The sequence below is a fragment of the Empidonax traillii genome, unplaced genomic scaffold, assembly GCF_003031625.1.
Source record: "Empidonax traillii isolate 1590-97213 ecotype Southwest subspecies unplaced genomic scaffold, ASM303162v1 scaffold410:size520991, whole genome shotgun sequence".
Classification (NCBI taxonomy): domain Eukaryota; kingdom Metazoa; phylum Chordata; class Aves; order Passeriformes; family Tyrannidae; genus Empidonax; species Empidonax traillii.
Genome location: NW_020955603.1, coordinates 321,886 through 345,907, shown reverse-complemented (window position 1 = coordinate 345,907; position 24,022 = coordinate 321,886). Strand labels below are relative to the sequence as shown.

Genomic DNA, 24,022 nt, shown 5'->3' with positions numbered 1-24,022 from the left:
TGAAATGGGGAAACATGAGTACATTTCCTTTTCAAGAACTTTGCAAAATACCAAGCCATTGTTGTGGTACATGGAGGGTTACTATTGTAAAAAAAACCACTCGATATTTTTGTCCTTTTAATTGAAAACAAGTAGTACAAAGAAACATTCAAAGCTATAGCTGTGGTGGGAGGATGTGCTGTCTGCGGGGACACCACGTACATTCCATCATTCCATCTCATGGAATGCACTTGGTGTGACATTTAACAAAATGTGTTGCTTAACAGCTTCAAGAAAGACCAGCTTAATTGTAAAGACAGAGGCAATGGGAACCCTTCCTGAAAGATGGTGTGCCTTCCCTGCAGTTCTACAGAAGGCATTTTTTGTCAGTGTAGGGAATAGGATTGTGCTGCTGGAGAATGTTCTTGAAACAGTTTTGACTTAAACCGAATTACGGGAAGCACACTTATATGTACCCCAGGAAGGCAGAAGGATTACCTGTCCATATATAGTCTCTGGTGAGCAAATTGTAATGATTCATTTCAATAAGTAAGATAAATTGTTTATTGTTCTTCAAATCTTTATGTAGTCATGTTGACAACGGCATCTAATCGACAATCTTCTATTGTCTGCTTTTTATGCTAATATGGGGTTATTTTGCAAAGGTCTAGGAAGGAAATCCGTTTTAGGGTTTATTGATCTTTGTGGTATTGACTACTTGCAAAATAGTTTCCACAGATGGAAAAGCAAACTCATATTTTTAACCTGAGGTGGTGAATTTGAATGTTGTTTTACTTCTGTTTTGTAATGAAATTCAACAAAGAGCATAGTGAGTTGGGTTTTGGTGTTTTGTTTTGTTGTTTGTTTTGTAATAAATCTATTAACAAAAATATTTGTTAAGCCCTAAGAGTTATATTAGACAAAGTGTGTGTATTTTTGTGGGTTTGGGAGGAGAAGAGTTGGGAACAGTAACTTTTAATCTCCAAAAAGAATCTACGTGGGTAGAATGTGGTGGTGATTATGGCATGCAATCAGTGAGAGATAATTCTAAATTTAATCTCCATTGTATCACTTGTGAGGTTTTCTAAATAATATAGTACTGTCTAATGTGGAAAGAAAAATATAGAAATGATGGATTTTCTATGAAATCTGCCTGTCACACACTTGATTCTCTACATTTCTTTTTCACTGCAATTGTAATTAATGTAAGGTGACAATTATTTTAGGTGTCTCTACTTTGACGAGGGACTACAATTTTCAATATTACAGAATAGTTCAAAAAGAATTTAATAAATTGAAGAAGCAAACAATATAATCAAATTTAGACAAAATCTATCTTCTCATTTGCCAGGCAGGAAGAATACAAAAATTGATGATTAAAAGTATGCTTTAGAGAAGCCAGGTTAAAGCTGAGAAAATTTTGTGATGAACCTGTAGAATACAATGGTGTATGGTCATACCTAGGTTTGGTAATATTCCTGAGACATTGGAAAAATAGGAATATGGAAATAAAATGTAATTTGAAAAAATCTTACTCAAACCTGTTTTAGAGGAATGTCATATATTTTTAAAATAGATATATGTTATACATCTTCATACTTCAGAGAGCTCAGTGTTTGAACTTCTCTTAGACAATGAACCTAAATAATGTAATTTTCTGTTTCTGTCTTTGTTAAAGTTTCATTTTTATTCTGAATGGGAACACTGAAATAATGGCAGTGTTCTAATCTTCTTGAAAATAATGGAAGTGTTCTAGTCTTCTGGAGGGTGCAGCCAAAGGACCAAAGCAGCTCAGTGTGTGAGCAGGGTCTTTTTGGAAACCACAGAAGCTGAAGCTTGTTGAAACTGATTTTTGTCAGACCTGTTTCCAGGGGACAGGGACAAGGAACTTGTAGTTGGCAAAGTATGTCGGGGCTTCCATAATTGTTTTTGTCAGACTGTGCTTTTCTGCAAGAGCATGTCAGTCCTTATTAGTGAACCAGATTGTTTTGATATGCTAGTTCTTGGTTTTCAGAGAAGGACTATCTGTTCTTGACCCCTGCTTTCCTGGCATTGCTTGCTCTAGGAAACTTAAAAGGTGTGTAATAGTTCTCTTGGTCTAGAGAGAGAATAGATTCTGTCTAGACATAATAGATTCTGTCTTTTGTTGTTTGTTTTCTGGTTTTCCCTGTTATATTGTAGTGGAGAGGTCAAGATCTAGAATCAAAATAGTGCAATAAATTAATTGTGTTCAACTTCTTCACAAAGACCCATTAGAGCCCTTTGTAAAAAGCTGATTTCTGGCCAGTTGGCCTCCAGCCTTTGCTGCATGGGCTTATTCCGACCCAGGTGCTCAAGCCTACGTCTGCCTTTGTTGAAAGCCATGAGGTTTCTTGTCAGCAGGTTTCTGTCAGGGTGTTTCCTCAACCTGTCAAGAGCTCTCCAAATGGCAGCTCTATGCAGCTTCCAGTCTAGCACTGTTCAAAACCGCCTATTGTAGTGAAGGTTTATTAAGCTTGGCTTTGGCTCAGCCTTTGCGTTGGTGTCCTCTTTAGTTCTATGCTGTGAAGATTGGCTATAAGAAGGTAGGGTAAAGACCCTTAAAGACAGCATCTTATTTTAGCATCTTACTGCACTAATGAACAAAGTGCTTACCTATTCTGGCTCAGTTTGCTTAAATAATAGAGTACAACTGTGGAACTCTGTAAATTTGACAAACCCAGAAGAGGAAAGCTTGTTGTGTAGGATTTTTTATGTGTGTATATGTTCAAAGAATGGTAGACAGTGCTGTAAGAGAAATGTTGAAATCTTCATTGTTTATTGTTTTTTTCTGTGTATGAGCTAAATATTTGTAAGAAAATATTTGTTCTCAAAAACTTTTTTTTTTTGTTCCCCCAATCAAACCTCTGTAACTGAAGGACTCCATTACTGTCAATGATGCTACAGCAAAACTTCAAACCAGTTGCAGTCAAATTAGAAATGTCAGTGCAGGGATCTGTGATTGTCTTGCTCTAATTCTCCTTTGCTTGGCTCAACTAGTTACTTTTTCATGGTCAAATCTGGAATTTTGATTGTGGGGTGAAGTAAAAGAACACACAAGGGAAATGGTTTAAGAGTTAGGAACAACCTCTGAGTAAAATGCAGTAAAAGGATTTTTAAAATAGTGTATTTGTGGACCTTATTATAATTTAATTATTAATATAATAATTATAATTTATCTGTGGAGTACACTAGAATGTCTGGAATGTATACTTCTCATGTAGACTTACTTAAAAGTTTTCTAGAATTACCGAGTTCTTACTCTTTATTTATACCCGCACGTTTGTATCTGCTTTCTGAGCCTCTTCAGGGCCCATTTTTTTTCTCTGTAAGTGTGAATACCGGGAAAATCTTTTTAAGATGAAAGCAGGCATTCTTAAGTCATTACATAATTTCAGGAGCTTGGGTCTAAATAAAGATGCCAAATAATACCTCTGTTTGCAAATGGCAGCTCTGAACTGCCTGCCAAAAGCTTTTTGCTGGATAGAAGGCAAGGCTGGCCCAGAATGTTGGAAATGTGCATCTCCCTGACTAATGCCACTCTGTGATGACTCTTGCTGAAGCGCTAATGAGCGAGTGCCTCTTAGCCAAATATATTCCAGTGGGATTGTTCCTGTCAGCTGTTCTAAGGCCAAGTCTACTACTTGTGTTGTATTGATTAAAAATATATGAATGTTTCATCTAACATAATATTTATTTCTAGCCTAGACAAGAGCTTAGCAAATCCATCCTCTCTTCCCCCCACGTTTGACAAATGCACACCTAAGAAAACCCGTGAGTGTCAAGAATGGTGCTTATGTGCTTTGGGGCTTGAGGGGGCTGTGCAAACACTGTGCTTTACCATCCAAGTCTGACATCCACAAGCCTTCACTGTCACCCCTGATCAGCTGGGAAAGGCGATTCTTCACTTTGAGAACAATTAAACATTGGAGTAGGTTGCCTAGAGGAAGAGTTGGAATTTCCCTTGCTGAAGACTTTGGATCATCTAATCTAAAACCTCACTTTCAGCAAAAGGTTGGACCAGATGATTGCCTGAAATGCCTTCCAGTCTAGACTTTTCTGTGTCTGATTGTTCAATGGGAAAGGGTAGGGCTTATACTCCAAAGTCTTCCTCAGATTAATTTGGGAAAGATTTTAGACATTACTAGTTATCTTTTTATGGACGAAGCAGGAATATGTTCCTTTTTATAGATTTGGTTTGATCGTTTGAAGATTTTAATATCCTTACCTCAGCAGATTTGGCATCTTGGCTGCATGGGTTGAACAGCAACAAAATGGATTTATACTTTTGGGGCAATCTAATGGATTACAGAGCAAGCTGGGATTCCTGACATTCTGCTCTCAGGATCACATCAGAGGAAGGTATATTCTTAATGAAATTTTGTATGATAGTTGAGGTCCTACTTTGCCAGGAAGAAGAAAATACATCTATTTTCTGACGTCCTTGTCATTCCTCTGGTTGGAGGGGAGGAAGGAGGAGATTCCAAGTACTGTTGCTGGAACCAGATTGACAGAGGTAGGAATTCAGGTCAGATTCCTTTGCTGGACTGAAGAGACCACAGATAGAACATGATCAGCACTCAGTGAGGTTTTATGTTAATTAAAAAAAAAAAAAAAAAAAGGAAAAAAAAGGAAATAATTTCCTAGCTGAGGAAAACACCGTTGATTGAGACATCCAGCTGGACAGATATTGAACCCTTGATCCAAGAAACACGCATTGCCCAGTTAGTGCTTTCAGTGTGAGTAGGCTACTGTGGATGTGGAGTATTATTTTCAGCAACGAAGCAGTTTTTAAGTACTACATACTGTGATGCCTTCATGAGATGGGGAAACTATATTTTTTCAGCAAACTAAAACGTGACTTGAAGTTTTAAGAATCTGCTGACCTCTGCTCTGCAGCAATGATGGATAGCTCTTACTGTTTATTTAAAGGGCAGTTTAAGAAAACAGGAAGAGTTAAATCAGTTTGTATAGTAGGTTAACATGGTAAACTCATAACAGATTATCTTCTAGTATGTTACAGGTCGAAGACTTCTACTGAGTATTTTTGATTCAAAAGGTTTGAAGTTTGCAAGTAGGTGTTTGCACAATTGGAGAACTTTGATAGCTTTAGAGATATAGTAGAATTCAGAATATTTACTGATATTTACAAATAGCTGTGAATTCTTTGCATGAATGGTGTTAAGGAATACTAGTAAGTATGTGAATTGTCTTTTGTTTCTAATTTTTGCAAACAATAGGGTGGTGTCTGCAAGCAGGTATTAACTTATATCTTCTGATTTTCACCACATCATTATCTCATGGACTGATTAAGTGCATCTGTTTTTATGTTTGTTTGAGGGGTTTTTATCTTCCGTTTCCCTGTACCTATAAGACTGTGTTAGAAATAAAGAAATTTAGGCAACTCTGTTTTTAAGTTCTGACTTGCATGAACTAGTAGCAGTCTGGTATCTGTTGGTCTTGTGCCACTCCTGTTTTTTGATGAAGGCAGCTTTCCTCTCCCTGGTATTTGTATTGCTGTTTTGGTTTGTTTGTTTTTAAATAGAGCAGTCCTACACCCTACAAAATAAAGAGTTGAATAGGTTTCATGTTAATGCCTGTCCTCAGTGTGCAGTGGATTGAACTCGAGGCCCAGCTCATACACCTGTGTAGCATGAGCCAGGAGCATAAGTTTTTGGGCAGCAGCAGTGTAGTCACGTCGGCATGGTGTGTGCTTGGGCTATCAGGTGTCTCACAGTGTCCTACCTTCAGTCAGTCTAGTTCAGACACCGCCTTAGCTTCTTTAGCTCAAGTTTCTTTGCTCCTGCTACGTTTTACAAAGTACATGTGCCCCAGCTTGTCACAAAGGACAGACTACTTGGTGTGTCCTGATCTCTTCCCCAGATGCAGCAAGTCCTTTTCACATGCACCTGTTTGATGTTTTCTAAATCTGGATTATCTAGAATGGTGCATGATATACTTGATAATGACTTGATGGAACACTTAGTTAAAAGCTGCTGGAAATGTTTCCTTGTCTCTTCTGGAAATACCTGTCCTGATGTCTCTTGGCATTGAATTTTGTCGTTTCCACTGCCATGTTACAGTGGTGGCTTGTGCCAGGGTGCCTCCTGCTTACTGATCAGTTTACTGCCACACATACATTATGCATTATCTCTGCATTTCTGTACTTTCAGTTGTTAAGCCATGCTTGAGATCTAATTTTGAATGTTCTACTTGTCTTGCTTTTTCAAACTTTTTTTTACTTTAGGTTTTTTGACTAATTATCTCCTAGATATGAAGTGTTCTGTCTGATAGTTGAAAAGAAATTCTCCATGCAGTATTTATTAAAGTTACATCTGTGTAAAAATTACTATTTTCTGTTAGTTTCTAACAGTGGAAGACAAGACGAGAGGAAAAAATAATTTGGAAGGGAAAGTTTGGCTTGCCAAATACACCTTTTTAATGGATTTTTTTTTTTTAATCGTCAGGCAGTTGTGCAATTCCTCTTGCTTCTTTTTAGATTGGTTGTAGGCTCTTATGACACAATACAGCCATGAATATTTCATTATATTTTGAAGTGCCGTGCTGATAATTGCAGAAGTGATGGTTTCTGATTACATCTAAGGTAGTTCTGTCACATAACTCAATTGACCTCATGATGTTTCTTGAATTAAACTAATGTTACGTAAAGGAACAAAAAACTGTACGTTCATGTAGGACTCGTTATTACATTGTTGTTCTTATATAATAATACATATATACCATCAGCAGAGTCTTGCTTTTAGGCTGTGATTTTTAAACCTGTTTGCTGTTCCTTTGCATGGAGAACTTGGCTTTTTGCTCGGCTTCATCTATTCTGTTTTTTGCTTCTGGTAATGAGGCAATCCTCTTCTGAAGCTCCAGCTGTTCCCAGGCTTTGCTGCTCATTTGAAAATCCTGTTAGCAGGGGAAATGTGGTAAAGCTCTGCTGCTGTCTTGGACAGAATAGGTCAATTGTAAAGATGTATGGAGAAGAAAATGGGAGGTTTCTGAAGAAATAATAACTCTGTTAGAAACCATAATTTTTTGGGAGATAGGCTGTCATTGGAAAGCTACTTTTTCTCTGATGTGGTCCATGTTTGTTGTGCAGTGAGTCTAGTGCTTAAAAACAAAGATGATGCTGGTTAGTTTTAATCTTCTTATTGTAAACCCTCAAATTAAGATATGGTCAGTCTTTTTAGTCAGTGTAATCTGAGTGGGATTTGAGAAAATTAAGTGTTAACCACCCTCCTTACCGTAGTGGAGATAAAACTGCCAAGACATGAAAAGAGATAGTTAAGGAAAAGCTTAACTACAGCCAGAAAGCCTTCACTGCTGCTTTTGGCTGTTACAAGCATGTTTGTTTGCTCTGTCCAGGAATTCCAAGTCTCATGAACTGCCAAGTTTTACCGGCTGTAGTATTGCAGTATGTGCTGTGAGTTAAACTTCTAGAACAATTACATCCATCCTGTGTTTCATGGGTTAGAAATACATTTAATTTATATTTCTCCTAGCTTCTGTTTTATCTAAAGGAGACAGCGACTTCCTTGTGCTCTTCCTTTCCTTATGAATCTTTATTCTTTCAGTCTTCATTACAATCTAAAAACAGGGTGAGTGGCAGTTTATCTTCATTTTGATGGATTCTCACAATTACTTCCTTTAAGCATTTGGAAATCAGTCAGAGATAGTGTAAACCTACAAATTGGTAAGGTTTTTAGGTGTATTTAAGCACAGCTATTTAGTAACATGAAGATGAAATAAATCAAGATACACTTCTGATGTTTAAACTCTGTGTAGGTGTTTTGAGAAACAAGTCAGGGCTTATTATACTTTTAAAAGCTGTAGACAGATATGAAACTTGCAGCTGAGCAGGAGAATGAGGAGTTGCTCTTTCTTACTAGTCAAATTTTCTCCTCCAGGAGTTTACTGTCCCTTTGGATCAGCCAAGCATAACTGTGTCTATTGTCTCTTCCTAACTTGCTGTTTCGGTGATCTGGGTTACTTTATACTCTACTGTATGGTTTAAAAAACTAAGATTTTATTTTATTTTTGTAGACTTGGGTTAAGGAACAACTACGTGTACTGAGCTAAGGGGGACCTTGGCTGACCTTTTGAAGTGTGAGGCAATGAGCTTTTGCAGGTAGAAGCCTCAGCAAAGCCTTACTTGCAGCATAGTCTGAAAAGAGTGATTTGCATTAGTAATAGCTTCTAAACCAAGTCTTTTTAATCTCAAACCTATTCTTAGTCAACACAGACTTAACTGATGTAATTTGTTTGTAAGTTGAAATCTATGAGGATTTTGAACTCGGCGAATTTAATACCTTATAACTGGCTATAAATGTTAGTGATTTGTGGAAGGTCAGTAAGGTAAAGTGCAAGCCTTTCAGAGTCCTTCTGACCAGTTTAGAACTTACTGTTACTTCCAAGAAAAGAGTGGGATCTTTGAAGTCGTAGTGTTGTCCTCAGTAAAGCAGAAACACTAAAAACAAACAGAACTTGATGGAAGATCGTTCTTCAGAGAAGCGTCATGGACCTTGATTGAATCCCTTGATTTAGCAATTCACACAAATCTGTAGATCGTGCAGTTTTAGACTTTTCAAAAGAGAAGATACACATGACACAAAATCTAATGATCATTCTGTAGTGTGGTACCTCTTCTCCTGATAAATTGTATGAGTGAAATAGAATAATACTCCTATGGATTTTTGGGGACTAAATACAAAGACTGAAAAGAAGTGTAGAAATGGTAGTGTAAAGGAGGAACAAATTCAAAGTAGTGAACACTGTTTCTAGAGCAGTTGAGATCCTGCTGTTTGGTGTGAGTAGGAACAGTGTATTGTCATTTAGCACCTCATCAGAATGGTTTATGCTGCCATCATGAGGAAATTTTATTACAAGTAGCTGATTCTACAGTGTGGTACTTGGTCATCATTTAAACAATTATTAAGTTAAAACTGTTGAAGCTTCTTTTATGTTTTTCAGTATGCCTACAGAATTCATAGCATATTTTGGATAATAAAATTAATTTAAAAAATCTTTAAAAATTTTCCAAGCACAAGCATTTGGAAATAAGATGAAGTATCGAATTGAATCTGGGTAGATAGACCTGGTGTTCAGGTTTCTGTTTTTAATATTTTTTTAAAAGAAATGCAATGAAACCTGCAGTGTACTTATCTTTTGACATTTTGAATTAAAAAACCACAGAACATCTTGTGTATTCTTCTATATTCTTATTATGCTGGTTTTGGCATGCAGTGCAGAAGGAAAAATCTTCTAGACTAACACATCACTTACGGTGTGAGGTTTATGATGTAGGTTTAGGCTGAACAAACACTTCAAAGCTCCAGTAGTAGAACTGCAGTACTTTTCTCTTAGATGGCAAAAGTAATCTGTTGGAACACAAGTAACCTTGGAATGGCTTTGACATTTTAGGATGTTAAATCAGGAATAAATCAGAATTTCCAGTACCTAATGTACGATCTTAGAGGGCAGTAGCTTCACAGAGTCTGGTATTCCAGCTCTTCATTTCTTTATAGTACCAAATGTGATGTATGAGGGAAAATGTTTCCTTGCTTTACAGAAATCCATTGGAGGTTTTTTTTTTGTGTGTTTTTAGATACTTGTAGAGCCACTATGATTCTAATTTGAGCTTCTTTTAGAATTATTTTTTCTGTACCAAAAGGTTAAATCTTAGGAAAGCTGTTCACACAGCCTCACAGGACTACAAAGTATCTCTCTATGCAGCAAAGCTGTTTAGCATTTCCAAATATCCTGTGTCTATTCCATTTTAGATGACATACTGAAGCTGGAAGACAGGTCCACAAATTGTCACAAGCATCTTATGTGTAATCTTGTTTTCTTCTTTTCAAGGGCCATCAGTAACACAGATCCCATAGTTTAAGGTTCCCATCTATTAACTTATTATAGTAATCCTTTGGCAGTTTGAAAATTGAATCTCATTTTATGCTTAATATTTCCTTTTTCATCAAGAGTGTAAAGAATAATCTCTCTTCTTCCTCTTTCTTTTTTAAGTAAGAAAATTGTTAAGGGATAATAGAGTAACCATGAAGTAAGTTTGAGAACTTTGTCATCTAAATACTGTGGGGAAAAGAGGTGATCCTGTTTCATGTGTGGATTTGTTGTTGTTGTTTTGGGGGGTTTTTGTGTGTTTTTTTTTGGTTTCTTTTTTTTAATATATCCATCTGCTGTTGTCTTTTAAAATATAAAATTAGCATGTAGAAAGTTGTGTGCTTCTTGGTAGTGAGACAGTTCTGATTTTTGTAGAATGGTGAAGATATGAAACAGCATTTTCCACAAAGCCAAGTAAAAACTTGAAATGGGTTGAGAAGTAATACTTTCACTAGGAATGGCCAGTATATCGTAGTCTTGTATGAAAAAAAAAAAAAATCTGTTGTGTGAATGCCTGAGTATCCTAAGGGAGATTTCATCTTATAGACAGTTTCTACATTTGGAAGGTGTCAGGGACAGAAGCCCCAGCTGAAGTACTGGGGAGTTCAGTCATGAGGGATCTTGGAAAACAGAGCAGGAGAAAAAGAATGAGTCACCAAGATGGTGAAGTTGTGATAGGGATTGCTGGGGGAATCTGAAAAGTGGTTACTTAAATACCCAAAATGGATGGAACTAATCAACATATCTGCTAGGTAATGGTTTCTAAACATCCTTATAGGCAACCCCCCTCTTTGCAGCCAGAGATTGTACACATTGATTTGAGTGGTTGCTCAGTGTGGAGAAGGCATTTATGGCTGGTCCTGACAAGGGGTTGGAAGGACGGGACACGGGGGCTTCAGCAATTACATGGAGCACTGCAGGAAGATATTCATCCTTTTCTGCCCCGTGTAGTTTTTGTGGGAACTGGTGTCAGGTTAAGTGAGTGATTATATTACATTTGTATAAAGTTGAAGAGTGAAAATTTGTCAGCACCGAGCAGCTGAGGTGCAACAGCTTCTTCCTGATGTTGCTCTAAACCTTGGTATGTGCTTGTTTCTGGTCTAATGCACACCTAGGAAGTGCTGTCTGGGATGTGTTTACTGATGTAACATTATGTAAATGCTATTTCAATGCAAAAATAACTTACTGGTGACTCACTGATATTATGATTGCAGCTTAAAATACTCCGTAGTAAGCAGAGATCAATGTTGTTTTTTTAGACTTTGTAAGCACCTTCAATTGAATGTAAAGCACATGTTGAGTTAGGATGGATTGTCACTTACTTGCTAGATCTGATCTTCTTGTAGGTTTTAATGGAAATACTTGTGTAGCATTTAATCTTAGAACCGTTTCTTTGCATGTATTTTCATATCTCATTTATAAGGTAAATAAGGAGTAATGAGAGTATTTCCAAACTTTGAAGTTTTTGATCCTGTGGTGATGAGTGAAATAAAAGCTTAGGAAAGGGCTTAATTCCTCACACATATGTTTGGTGAACAGGAAAGGAAACAAGGCTTGCTGTTTCACAAATTCTTATTTTATTTAAAATTATAGCCCTTAATAAGACAAGTGTGGTAGTTTTGCCTTTTAGTGTTCGCATTGCATTTGATTTCAGGCAAAACATTTTTATTTCTGAATGAATACTGTAGGTAAATATAGCTAATATATGTTTAAACTGTAAAGATGTACCTTTTCAGGTGTTGTGTCATGCCTTTCATACTGCTCTTTTGAGCACAACCCTAATACAAATAACAGCGAAGATCACGGGAGCTGCCAAGAGCAGTTCAGTGACAAGAGTTAAGTCACAGCAGCTTGGTGATAAATGACGCCCCCTTCAGCCCCCTTCTCCTCCCAAATATGGAAAGAATTTCAGTCGTGTAGTTGTAAGTGATGTTATTTTGACAAAGGTTTCTCTGTGTGTTTGCAAACAAAGTTCATGTAAAATACATATACTTTGCTCCAATTGGCGGAGAACATGTTGAGTCTCTGAAAAACTGTGGGTTGCCTAATATTTAATTTTAAATTAACAACTTTCTAGAGAAAAGAAGGCAAGCAGGTCTCTTGCAACTTTAGATTTATTAGAAGGAGCTTTAAGGCAAATCTAATAGAAACAGTGTGACCTACTTAAATTACCAGAAGATGTTAGATAATTGCTTTAACACAGCATATTGTTGAGACAAAATTTAGTTACCAGGAGCACTAACAGTGAGTTTTCTGGTTGGTTTGTATGGAAGTTTGTTACTGAAAAAATTTAAACTTACTTTAGTGATTGGACTAGAAGTCATTTTGTGATAGGCAGTATTTTGAAGGCAGTTTTAAAACAAAGCATGATAATTCCTGATGATGTTCTTACTTAGAAGTAGGAGTCATGGAACATATCAATGCTCTTTTAGTAAATTTAATATCTCACAAAACGGCAGAGATTTTTAATTCCTACATCTGCAGAAAAATTTACAGAATTAATCCCCCCATCCCAAAAGTGTTCTGATTTTATAAGAATTTGCATTAAAATCATGTTTGAAATAACTGTTTGTGCTTTGCTTTGAGTAATTAATCTGCGGGATATTTTACTGAAAGATTCTATTTAATTTGTCTTTATATAACAAGCTGATTAATTTGTTCTAGATGGGAGGAAACCCAGAAGGCAAAGCTGCTGTCATACCTACTACAGAAGCTGTGTGGCCAAGAACTAATGTTGAGAGCTAATGAAAATCATGCATCATTTAAACATCAATTTCCTGGTTTTAGGAGTTACCTCGGATATAATATCATCATTATGCTTTCTTGATATTTGGTATTTAAATTTATTGCCTTTATCTGTGAAAGAATGATGGCCCTGAGTGGATGTGGTCATTCTAGGGCATCTCCAGCACATTTTAACATCAGTGTAAAATGAACTAACGTCAAGTGTTCACACTCACATCAGTTACATAAAATGAGCTAATCACGGCCTGTTTCTGTTTCTCTTAAGCCAGTCTGAAGCACTGAAACCAGTGTAAAGATCGGTTTTAGTCCTTTTTCTGTGTGTGGGTGACCTGTTGGGAGGAAATGATGGCAGTGAGGTAGGCGGTGTTCTGCTCTAATCTACTTCCCTCCCCTTTCTTTCTTTCCCTGGGCAGAAGGAGAGTAGTGAAGTTGTAAATGATTTCTCTTTTCTTTTTTTTTTTTTTTAAGCAAATAATGACAGGGCAAGCACGGTCGTTTTTACTGACTGTGCTTCACTTTGAATGGTTATGAATGCTTCAGGCTAATCATGAGAACTGTTAATGGCTGACTGCAGCTGATGGTCTTTGAACAGTGCAATGAGAAAGTATTGTCTTAGGTATGTATCAGTGTTCAGTCCTTGAAAAAAAAAGCTTGTAATGTTTCATTTAAAACTGTGTTTTTCCTTTGTTTCAAGTACTAAATGCCTGAGGTAACATGAGGATTTTGTACTGATCTCTTGTTAACTCTTTTGAGTTTTCCATCCTGTAACTTTAAAGGTGCGCTGTTTATTTAATGGTATGTTTTGCAAAGTTTGCTTTGTGATTCAAATACTTGCCTTGAGTGCTATTATCTTGAATAATTAGGGCAGTGAAGGTTTGATATTCCTACCTTCCTCTCAGTGCTTAAGTTCCAGATTTGTGAAAGATTCTAAAGAGAAGGGTAGGGTTGTTTCTTGGTCTTTATAGACTCTGCCTTCAAACTGATGATTAATTCTTATCAAAGATAAATATTTGCATTATTTAAAAGTGTTTAAACAGATTTTAGTATGAGAGATGAAGAGTGGAAGTATTTCTTATACCTGCTAATGAAATTGCTGTAGCAATCCAAAGCTTAGTTGCAAATGAAATCATATCTTACTTTGGCTATTCTTATAATGCTGAGTCACAGGTTTTGTTGTCCAAGTTTGAGTCTATATCCTTCACATTTTTATCCTTGTAGTTCTTGGAGGGAGAAGGAAAAAAAAAAAAAAAGCCCTTCTCTTTTGGCGAAGCACCTGAGTTTAGGTGGTCAGATGTTGTAAGCATGAATCATTTCACGAGCTTCAGAAGATTAATCAAAATACAATTAGTGATTTTTATGTGTGTAAGTCAGTGTATGTTTTAAGGGATGCCCTGTTTGTCTGCTCTGTTTTGCATGGAAATGCATCTCATGTCCTTGAAAGCACGTGGCCCCCGTTACCTTGCCCTTCCTGGTGTTTTTAGGTATTTCATTTTATTGTTTCTGTAAATCTCATTGTTCTGGTAGAATTCTGTGCAGCCCATTCAGTTCTTAAGCGTGACTGTGAGTCAAATATGTGTTTTATGTTGTATCACTTCATGGTTAAGTTTAATTTCTGCCATTTCGAGATTGGGTATAATAATGGAAATAAGAATGTAACAGAATATAAAGGATTCCTTAGCATTATTTTTTCTGAGATTAATGGGACACATAAAAGAAAATGTCAATAGTAATTAAATAAAGATTTACACCAACACAGAATGAAGAGTTTAAATGGCTGACTGCAGAGAATAGATTTGATTCTAGTTTAGTTTGTAGTGCTGAATTGTCATGTAGTGGCACAAGAATTGACCTGGCAAATAAAACGTTTTGCTATGCAAATTAAATTTCTTAAGTGCAAATACAAGTATAATAAAAAGTGCCATCTGTCTAATTAAGCAAATTAAATATTTCTTCAGGGAGGCTGGGATGACACAAAGTTGATTAAACCTGTGTATACATTGTTTCTGTCTTTTAATAAAAAGCACTCACCTGGTTTTTAGTAGTCCAGAGGTGCCTGAGAGGACGAATAAGTAGAATTCAGTAGATATAATCCAAGAATGGACAGAAACATTGCTTCTTTTTTCAATGCACAGATTATACTATGTTGAATTGATAATTGTAGACAATCTTGAACTGATTTAAGTATGGAGTTTTGAAAATATTTTTGTGTAGTTTTAGGGACGATTTTGATATTTTTCCTGCATGTGAGCGTTATTTTTTTTCATTCTCATAATGACCTTCAACTGATTTTAATATGCTGGAGTCGATGCTAAAAATATTTTATCAAGAATATTTCAGATTACTTGTAACAGTGGTATTAACTGAATGCAAGCCAGCTCTGGTTTAGAAGCCTTAATTAGGAAAGCTTATTTTGCAAGTGGTTTCATTTATCACCATGACCTCAGGAGTTTGTACACCCTACGGTTTCATTTTACTTTTGTTGTTTTGAGGCACATGGAATTAACACAAACTGCCAGCTTTAAAGTGGAATGACAGTGCTTCATTTGCCTCTAATTGTAGCACTTTTCTGTCATCTGATATGTAATTTGCACAATTTGCGAGGCATTGTATTTACAGTTTATTTGCTGGTATGAATTTTGAATAGGTTATTATTACAGATAAGAATTTATCAGAGCTGTTAACATAAAATATGTCTGGGTTAAAAAGGAGACTGTGTGATGGTCCTCTCATGTAGAAGACTTTGATTTATTCTGAACCTCAAAAATAGACTCACCCTTCCGTATTTGTAGGCCTGAAAGAAATATATGATATACTCTGGAGCTTCATCAAGGACCAGCAAGCTGGTTTGGATGCCATTTAATAGCCATGTGTTTAGTTTGTAATAATAAATTTTGTCTGTTGGAGAGAGAAATTTGCTATGTTCTGGTAGCTCACATAAATTAATATTTGTTTGTGTCATGACAGAGAGTAACCTTGCTTTCTAAATTCAAAGTAATTTTAAAAATTGCTTCTAATATTAGCATTCTGGCTTCTACATATGTTTGAGGTGACTGTTCTAATTAATTCCCTTCAGTCCAATTTACATGCATCCCTGCTCAGTGAAATACTAGATTTCCTATTTGCTTTTAGCAAAAGTTAATTCGTTTAAAGTTTACTTGGCTGACTTTTTTTTTTTTTATTCTATTATTTTAGTTAGTTTTCTGTTCAATATTTCCATGTCACTTGGGAGGAAATATTTGTCTCTACCCAGTATAATTAATTTTTAAGTAGGATAAAGTAACTTAATCCCATTTCAAGCTCTGCCTTTTTTAAAAATATATAAATATATAAAATAATGTAATGTCTTCATGAATGCTAATTTTCTGGGTTTTATAGAAGTCATTTCAGATTTAAGAATAAGTAATTATTTCATACAGTGAGAGAACGTAATTTGATTCTCACATTATCTTTGAGCCAAAATGTGTAATACCTGCTGATTCTACAGCACACAAGATTTATACTCTTGTATTTACAAATGCAGTAAGCAGAAAATAGAATTATTACTCCGAAATGGTCTTTGATGAAGGTCAAAACCTGGTACAGGCCTTAAAAATCTTTGCTCTGGAGAACTGTTTGGAAAAGTCTTGTATAGATAGGCCAAGTTGATGCCTTTTGTGGAAAAACTAGGTGGGGATTATGGTTTGGTTTGGGTTTCTGTAGTTTTCTGGGGACTTTGGAGAGTTTTGCTTGATTTGTTTTGGAAATCTCTGTCCAGTGGTGATGCTGGCGTGAATTCAGCCTTTTAACTCTGATGGCATTGGATTTCAGGCATGGGAATTGTGCTGCCTTTCTCCACCAGACTGGTATGCCCAACCTGAGCTCACTGTGAGCAGGTGGCAGCCCTTGTGATTCCCGATGTTGTGAAACTGGGGGGAAGAGGTGTTTAGTTCTTTAGTCACCTCCTCCCAAAGCCAGTGAGGGCAGTGCCAGGCCACCCAGACTCCAGTGCAGGAATGCTGTGTCATTGATGCTCACTGCTGCAGCCTGTCCTGTGGCCTGTGAACGTCTTATTTTGCTGGAAGAACAGTCTCCCGAATGCTGTCTACTGGCAGGTGATGGATTGCTGGTAATGACTGTGGCCAGGTGATATGCTTACTTTGTTTCCTGAATAAAGGCCATGGGGATGATAGAGTGTGAACCCAGTGGTGGAGGGTAACATTACCTGCTAGTGTTGAGGATGAGATCATCCCCCAAAGTTTACATGGGTTCAAATTCAAAGATGAGCAGTACAGAGTTTATGTGCACACGTACAGAATAACTAATGTCTGTGTACCTCAGACTGATGGTAGTGATCAGGTGAATCCTGGAAGTTAATTTGCAGTTGCAGGCTGCTTGAGGCTAATTGTCTCAGCTGGAAGGCTTATAAGGAGGGTCTTTTCCTGCCTCTTGTCTAGGTCATGGTCAGTAACTTTATGCTTGTGATATTTCATGACTTGCAGTAGGTTAATTTACAGCTCAGGTACTTCTCTCTGCCCCAGAAGTCATCCTGTTGTTTTACTGTTGACAAGAATTTTTCTGTTTTTTTTCTGCAAATTGTTACTGACTGCTTTAGCCATCTGTAGGGCAAAATGGCCTGGTTGAGAAAACAGTACCTGGTTACATAGCAACCTCATTGTGGTTTTAGGTTTGCAGGCAGAAGAGTTCGCTGCTCTAGTTGAACAGGACAGGGTTATCTCCCTGACGGGCGGGGTGCCAACTGTGTTCAGTTACTCATGAATCAATTGAGAACCTTTGGCCACAATGAAGAGCTGTTTTTAGCTTCTGCCTGAACACGAGCTAAACAGTAAAGAAACATGCCTTGGCTTTCTGACGTCTAGATCCAGATTGCAGTTTATTAATCTCAGTTCTGGTGAGATTTATTCCCATGTTTGCTATCACACAATATAGGTGAGAACCATTGAGAATTCATGGCTGACTGTTGAAAAATCTGGTGGCAAATGTTACCCATAGAGTAACTGAAATAAGTTTGTCAGATTTGGCATTATGGCTTCATGCTTGGCTGAATAGTTTATTTTGGTCTATGAGCTTTAGCTCACAGTTGCTTAATTACCTATCCAGCCGTCTAGGTTTAGAATAAAATTAAAAAATAAGCTTTATAAGTGAAAGCAGAAACTGAGTTCTGTTTTTTATTCAAAAATCCCTGAGGGTGTGGTGAGTGAGGAACAGGGAAGCTGCAGTGTAAAGCACACTGTTGCTCAGGAGTTGTATAGGTGGTGTGTGTTTCTGGATACAAGAGCTTCCATCTGGGATCTTCAGTGATGCAGGTTTTATACTCAACAGCAAACCTCCTTTTGCCTCGAGGTACAGTAGTAATCATCAGTGTTCCAGCTAAATTCCTGAGGAGATACTTTGGCATAAAGGATCCTTCCGTGAACAGGGATAAGTAGCTGCTGGTACATACCTCCACTTATTCCTCTAGCCACGCTGTTGGTCATTGTTAGACAATAGTGTACTAAAACCTAATACCATGGGACATGGTTAGAGGGATGATGGCAGTATTAATATGTGAAGCCTGAAGAAGAAGCTCTTGAGCATCCAGAGAAGAGTAGAAGGAGTGGAGCCTTCAGCTAAATGGAGAGTGACAACTTCCAGGAAGAGTGAAAGAGGCAAGAGAGGGAGGCGTGTCACCTCAGGTTTGGGCACAAAGCCTAGGAAGGTGTGCTTTTAAGTACTGATGGGACGTGTGATTAATACTTAAGCTGTGATTTGACTTCCTGTAGCATTGTCATGCATCAGGTCAAGGGAGACTGTGCAGGCTGCCCTGTAACTCTTGGTAGCTGGAGTGGCTTTTGGGTAATGCTGTTTAGATTGCCTTGCAAGTCAGGGCACTGGCAATGGACTTTGAGCATCTTTATAGCCTTGCTACTAATAAAGTTACTAAGAACAGTTTTATGTTTGGGCTAAAAATAAATCTTGTTTAGATGAGAATTTAATAACTTTTGCCCTTTTGTTCCAGACTGGAAAAAAAGATACTAAAAATATTGTTTTTCAGTCCAAGTAAGAATGTCTGGAAGGGCTAAGGTAGCAAGCAGACATGTAGTCCTAGTAATTCCACTATGAATTCTCAGATGTTTAGGGTAAACTCTAGAATTTTTTTCTAGTTAGGAATTTTTAAAAATCTGTCTTCAAAATAAAGGCTCAATCCAGATTTTACTTGGTTTTTTTTTAAATCTACCAAAAAAAGTTTTCATTATGAAATCTTTCCAAATGCAGTGTGTTATGAAGTTGGTTTTGTCAAATAGTGTTTAACTTTTTCTTGTATGTTTTAATGACTGATTCCTGGAATCATGTTCCGAATACATGGAAGGTGGGGTCTGTCCAGAGGACAACTAGTTTTAAGTCAGTGCTGCTGATGTCTCTATGTGACTTCTCTGTCTCTGAAGAGGAGCATGGAATGAAGCAGAATTGTTTGCTTCATATGTGGCATGTGGGAAGTTCTTCACTTCCAGAAAAACACTGAGATGCTGGGACATGTCCAGGGAAGGACAGTGGAGCTTGGGAAGGGTTTGGAGAATAAGTTGTTTGAGGAGCAACTGTGAGGGAGCTGGGAGTGTTTAGCCTGAAGGCAAGAGTGTGACCTCATCGCTCTCTACAACTACCTGAAAGAGGGTTGTAGGCAGGTGGGATTGATCTCCTCTCAGGCATCCAGCGGCAGGACAAGAGGAGATAACCTCAGACTCTACCAGGGAAGGTTCAGGTTGCACGCAGGAAGGATTTCTCAACTGAAAGGGCGATCAGGCATTAGAACAGGCTGCCCAGGGAGGTGGTGGAGTCACCATCCCTGGAAGTGTCCAAGAAATGACTGGATGTGGCACTTAGTGCTTATGATGTAGTTGACAAGGTGGTGTTCGGTCAAAGACTGGACTCAGTCTTGGAGATCTTTTCCAACCTTAATGATTCTGTGATCTTGAGATAAAGCTTTTGGATGCAGATACATGTCTGTACCTAAAATATAACCTACTGCTGTGTCTTGCAGTTACTTTTACTTCACTATTCCTTCAAGGACGATTTCTTAATGAAAATAAATTCCTCAAATTTCAGATACTTTATACTTCAAGGCCCTTATTATTTCTACTTTATGGAGTCCCATCAGTCTTGTCAGCCTGCGTGGTCACAAAGAAGAGTGTGTTGGCATTTTACCTTGCAAAAGATGTCTTTCTCAACAATTTCATTCGGTATGTTAAGTTCTTCAAAGGAACCTTCTTGCAACTTGAGAAAGCCAGGTCCTGTATATATGTTACATGTTTTCATATCTGGAAAATTAGGTTTGGGAGCGCACTTTTCCCTTTTTTAAAGTAAAAATGCAAACATTTTGCCACTGAGAGGCTTACCTAAAGTGAAGGAAAGAGTGGGATGGCACTATATATATAATATATATATTTACAAACTAGCTACTCTAGGCAGTAGAGCTAGAGTAGCTAATTCATAAATATTTGTGCTGTGATTTCTGTCCCAGAGTGGATTCTCTTAGCTGCTGTACAGGATGTCTGAGCCATGGCTCTGTTCTGTAGAGGGTGCTAAGCTCCACCTCGGATGCCAGAAAGGCATACTTACAAGTGTAGATGATGGAGCATTACATAGTTTTTAAAAAGTCTTAAAACCTGTATGTTGTTTCTGATGCTAGTATGTGGTACTAACCAGTAGAGTTGAAATCTCATGACCGGATAGCAAGGAAAGAGTAGATCTCTTTTTTTCTTTCCTGTGTGTTTTTGTTTGTTTTGGTTTTTGTTTGTTTTGGTTTTGGGGTTTTGTTGGTTTTTGTTTGTTTTGGTTTTGTGTGTGTGTTTTTGTTTGTTGGTTTGTTTTTTGTTTCTGGGGCTTTTGTTTGTTTTGTTTTCATTTTTGGTTTTTAATTTATTTTTCATTTCCCTACAACTTTTTCATCTGACCTACCCAGCCTTTCAGTGGATAACATGGGGCCCAACTGCAAATTTAAGACTCCTTCCAAAGGACATTTTGCATATTTTTAAGTCTTAAAGTGTCTTGGGCTGGAAGGCATCTTAAAGATTATCCCGTTCCAGCCCCTCTGCTTTGGGCAGGGACATCTTCCACTACACCAGGTTGCTTAGAGCCCCATCCAGCCTGGTCTTGAGAACTTCCAGGGGCATCCATAACTTCTCTGGGCAACCTGTTCCAGTGCCTCACCACCCTCATAGTGAAGAATTTCTTCTTAATACCTAATCTAAACCTGCCCTCTCTCAGTTTAAAACTGCTACCCCTGTCCTATCCTGACGTGCCCATGTAAAAGGTCCCTCTCTGACTTTCCTGTAGTCCCACTTCATCTTCATGCTCCAATATTCAGTTTGAGAGGGTAGCCTTACACTCGTGCTTTCCTTCTAAAAATAAATAAGAAACAGGCTTGACAAACTAAGAGGAGAATCTTGCCCTTTGAATCAGCTTTATGTCAGAATCACAAGACATGCTTCAGGATGTGCCAATATATGGACAGGGAGGAAATGTAGGGAAGCTTGAATGTCTTTGTGACATGTGCAGCACTTAGTTGTTTAATCAAGTGTTGCTTGCTCTTTGGGATGTTTACTTCTTTTTGAAGATCTTACTGGGAATGATGTAAAACTGATGGAGGATGAGGATGGGTAACAGGGCTAGATAAATGTCTCTGGGCTAGATAAATGTGCTGTCAAGCTGGACAAGCTTGTGTTGGCCTACTGGGATAGTGCCATATATATACAGTAGAAAAGCTGTGTATATATATGTGTGTGTGTGTATATATATATGTATGTATATATATACACAGAAAGCTTCCTTAACAGCAGGAGGGAAAGAGAGGCTGGAGAAATGGAAAGCTACTGAAAGGCAAAAAGAGCAATCAGGTAGTAGGAGGACAGGTAAATGAGAAACTTTAGAGATGGGAAGGTGGGGTAGGAGGTGGCGAGAAGGTAGATGGGTGCTTTGCTTTGGAGAACCCAGTTTAATCGAAGTCAAGAATACAAGCATCTTCATGTGTTATTTTCTTTCAGTGATGGCTCACTTTTCTTGATTTTTTTTCATTAGGTAGCCTGCCTGAAAATAGCAACTAACCTGCTTATTTGGTATCTGCTTATGTGACAATGATCACTTTGGTTTTCTTGGGAAACTAGGCTAATAAAATAAATCATAGTTGAGTTGTTTGACCAGCAAGTTTAGGAGTGCAGCAGAGATTGTGCATTATCATTGAACCCCCTAGTCTGCCTCAGAAAAGAGTGAAAGACGTCCATTAGCTGCTGGGTTATACGGCTTTCTCACGTGTTTTTTTTCTCGCAAGTACTGGTGGTGTTTACAAGTCCTCTTTCCTTCCAGCTGTCACTTCTGCATTGTTTTTATTTGTTTGGGGTGTGTGTGTTTGTTTTTTGTCTCCCCCTATATAAACATCCAGTTAGTCTTTCACTCTGGATGAATTTTGAATTTTCATGATGGTGTCCTTCTTCAGTTTCAGATTTGCCATTATTCTTCAGTGTTGTTGAATATTTCATTATTCTTGTATTTTGTACAGAAAGGAAGAAATTACTTTCCATTATGTCTTTTAAGTACTGCTCATTATATTGAATATCTTTGTAATATTTTCTTTGTAAGTAATACCGTTATTTTCAAACTCCATGTAATTTCTTTTTCTAGATTTCCTGTAATATTTTTCCTTCTATTTTAATGTCTAATATATTAGACACTAATATAGCAGGTGATGAAAATATCAAATATAACACTTTGTATGGGAGTAAATTACTGATTTATGATATTGATGTTACAGTAATTTCTGCATGACACTTAATTCTATTTTTATCAATACTAAACATTTTATATCCATTTTGATATATCATCACGTAATTGTCTACAATGTGCCTGCTCTCAGTTCTAGACTTGATGAAGTTGATTTAGATTTTGGTAATGTGGTTAGTTTCTATTTCTCCTTCAGCCTGACCTTCTAGTTTAAATAAATTTTCCTTTAGCTGACCAAGGATGCTGCTTGTTTGAAATGCCTGGAAGTGGTCATGAACTTAGTGTTCTCTAGTCTTTCAGCCTGTCCTTGCTTTTGAAGTGCAGTTAGATCTCAGTTAAGTATTTCATACCTTCTCAAGTAGCAGCATTAAGTGCTCTAACAGGTCACTTCCTTCAGTAGTAAGGTCACTGTAAATTCTGGAACACACAGTATTTGTGCCTCCAACTTATTTTCTTTGTTTAAATTCGTTCCAGCAAAGTAATGAGTATTACATGGAATGCTATGCCAAACTATACTAATGGGGTTATTTTTAAGCGAGTTTGTTGGCTTCAAAACACGGAAGTAAAATTCAAACAGACGTGACTGCAGTTGGAATGAAACCCACCTGTCTCCTTCAGTGGAGATGGTGCTTGGCAAGTACGTCTGGATCCCAAAAGTGGTTCTGTTCTGTGATCCAGCCTTCGTGTGGAAAGAAATAAAGGGACACCTGGAAAATGTTGGGTTTCATTGTATGGAGGCTTTTCTCTTTGTCCTTGCCAGATTTTCTCTTTCCCCTTTCCCTATGTTAAGCCACACTTTCCCTTCCTATTTCCAAGTGACTGAACTGGTTTGATGCCTACCAAGGCAGGATTGTGCTTCTGTCAAGATCATCTTAAATACAGTTTTTGTCTGCCTATTGTCATCTCGCTTATCCCCATCTTTAAATGCTATGTAATGCTGTCCACCTATTTAAAAACTGCACTTTCCACCACATTTTAAAATTTAAATGGCTTTTATATTTAAATTTCAGAGCACAATAATGCTTCTGTTGGGTTAGAGCTGGGAGCAGGAGACAAAAAGAAGGCTGTATTCTGAATATTCCCACACATCTTTTCCCTCAAATGCTACAGCTGTTTTATCCCTTCATAAATCTTTAATCAGGGGATTTCAATACTTAATTACAAAAAAAAAAAAATTAACCTTGCATCATTCCTTTGCTGTCAGCCAGTATTTTCCTTATTATGTGGATAAGCTAGGCATTAAGGGACTATGTGATTTTTGCAAAATGCCATGGCAAGCCCACTGGCAGCCTCTAAGACTCCTGGTTTATAAGCCTGTAATCTTCTGACTTGACACTAACATTCTTTTCAGCTGGCAAATCCAGTGGAAACATCCTAAATCCTGGTTGGGACTAAGTAAGAGAGTTACTGCGTAAATGTGCTAATGCTGTTGTTATCAGTGTTGAGAAGACACCAAATAAAAAATTGAGTAAATATGCAGAATAAAAGTATGAGTGCTTTAAGGATGTGCACACAAGGTGACTCCTCAGGGCCAACCATAGTAGTGTAGAGGAATGACTGCCGTGTCTGTCAGCAGCTGTGGCCACAGGGGTGAAAGCTGACAGTACTTACCCTAACACCTCTC

The 24,022-nt window shown here is 37.5% G+C and overlaps 1 protein-coding gene across 13 annotated transcripts in view; it reads left to right on the top strand.

Annotated features, from left to right (window-relative positions):
* Positions 1–24,022, top strand: part of PLEKHA7 (pleckstrin homology domain containing A7) — a 155,568-nt gene that overhangs the window by 27,542 nt on the left and 104,004 nt on the right. The gene's annotated exons all lie outside the window — the stretch shown is intronic.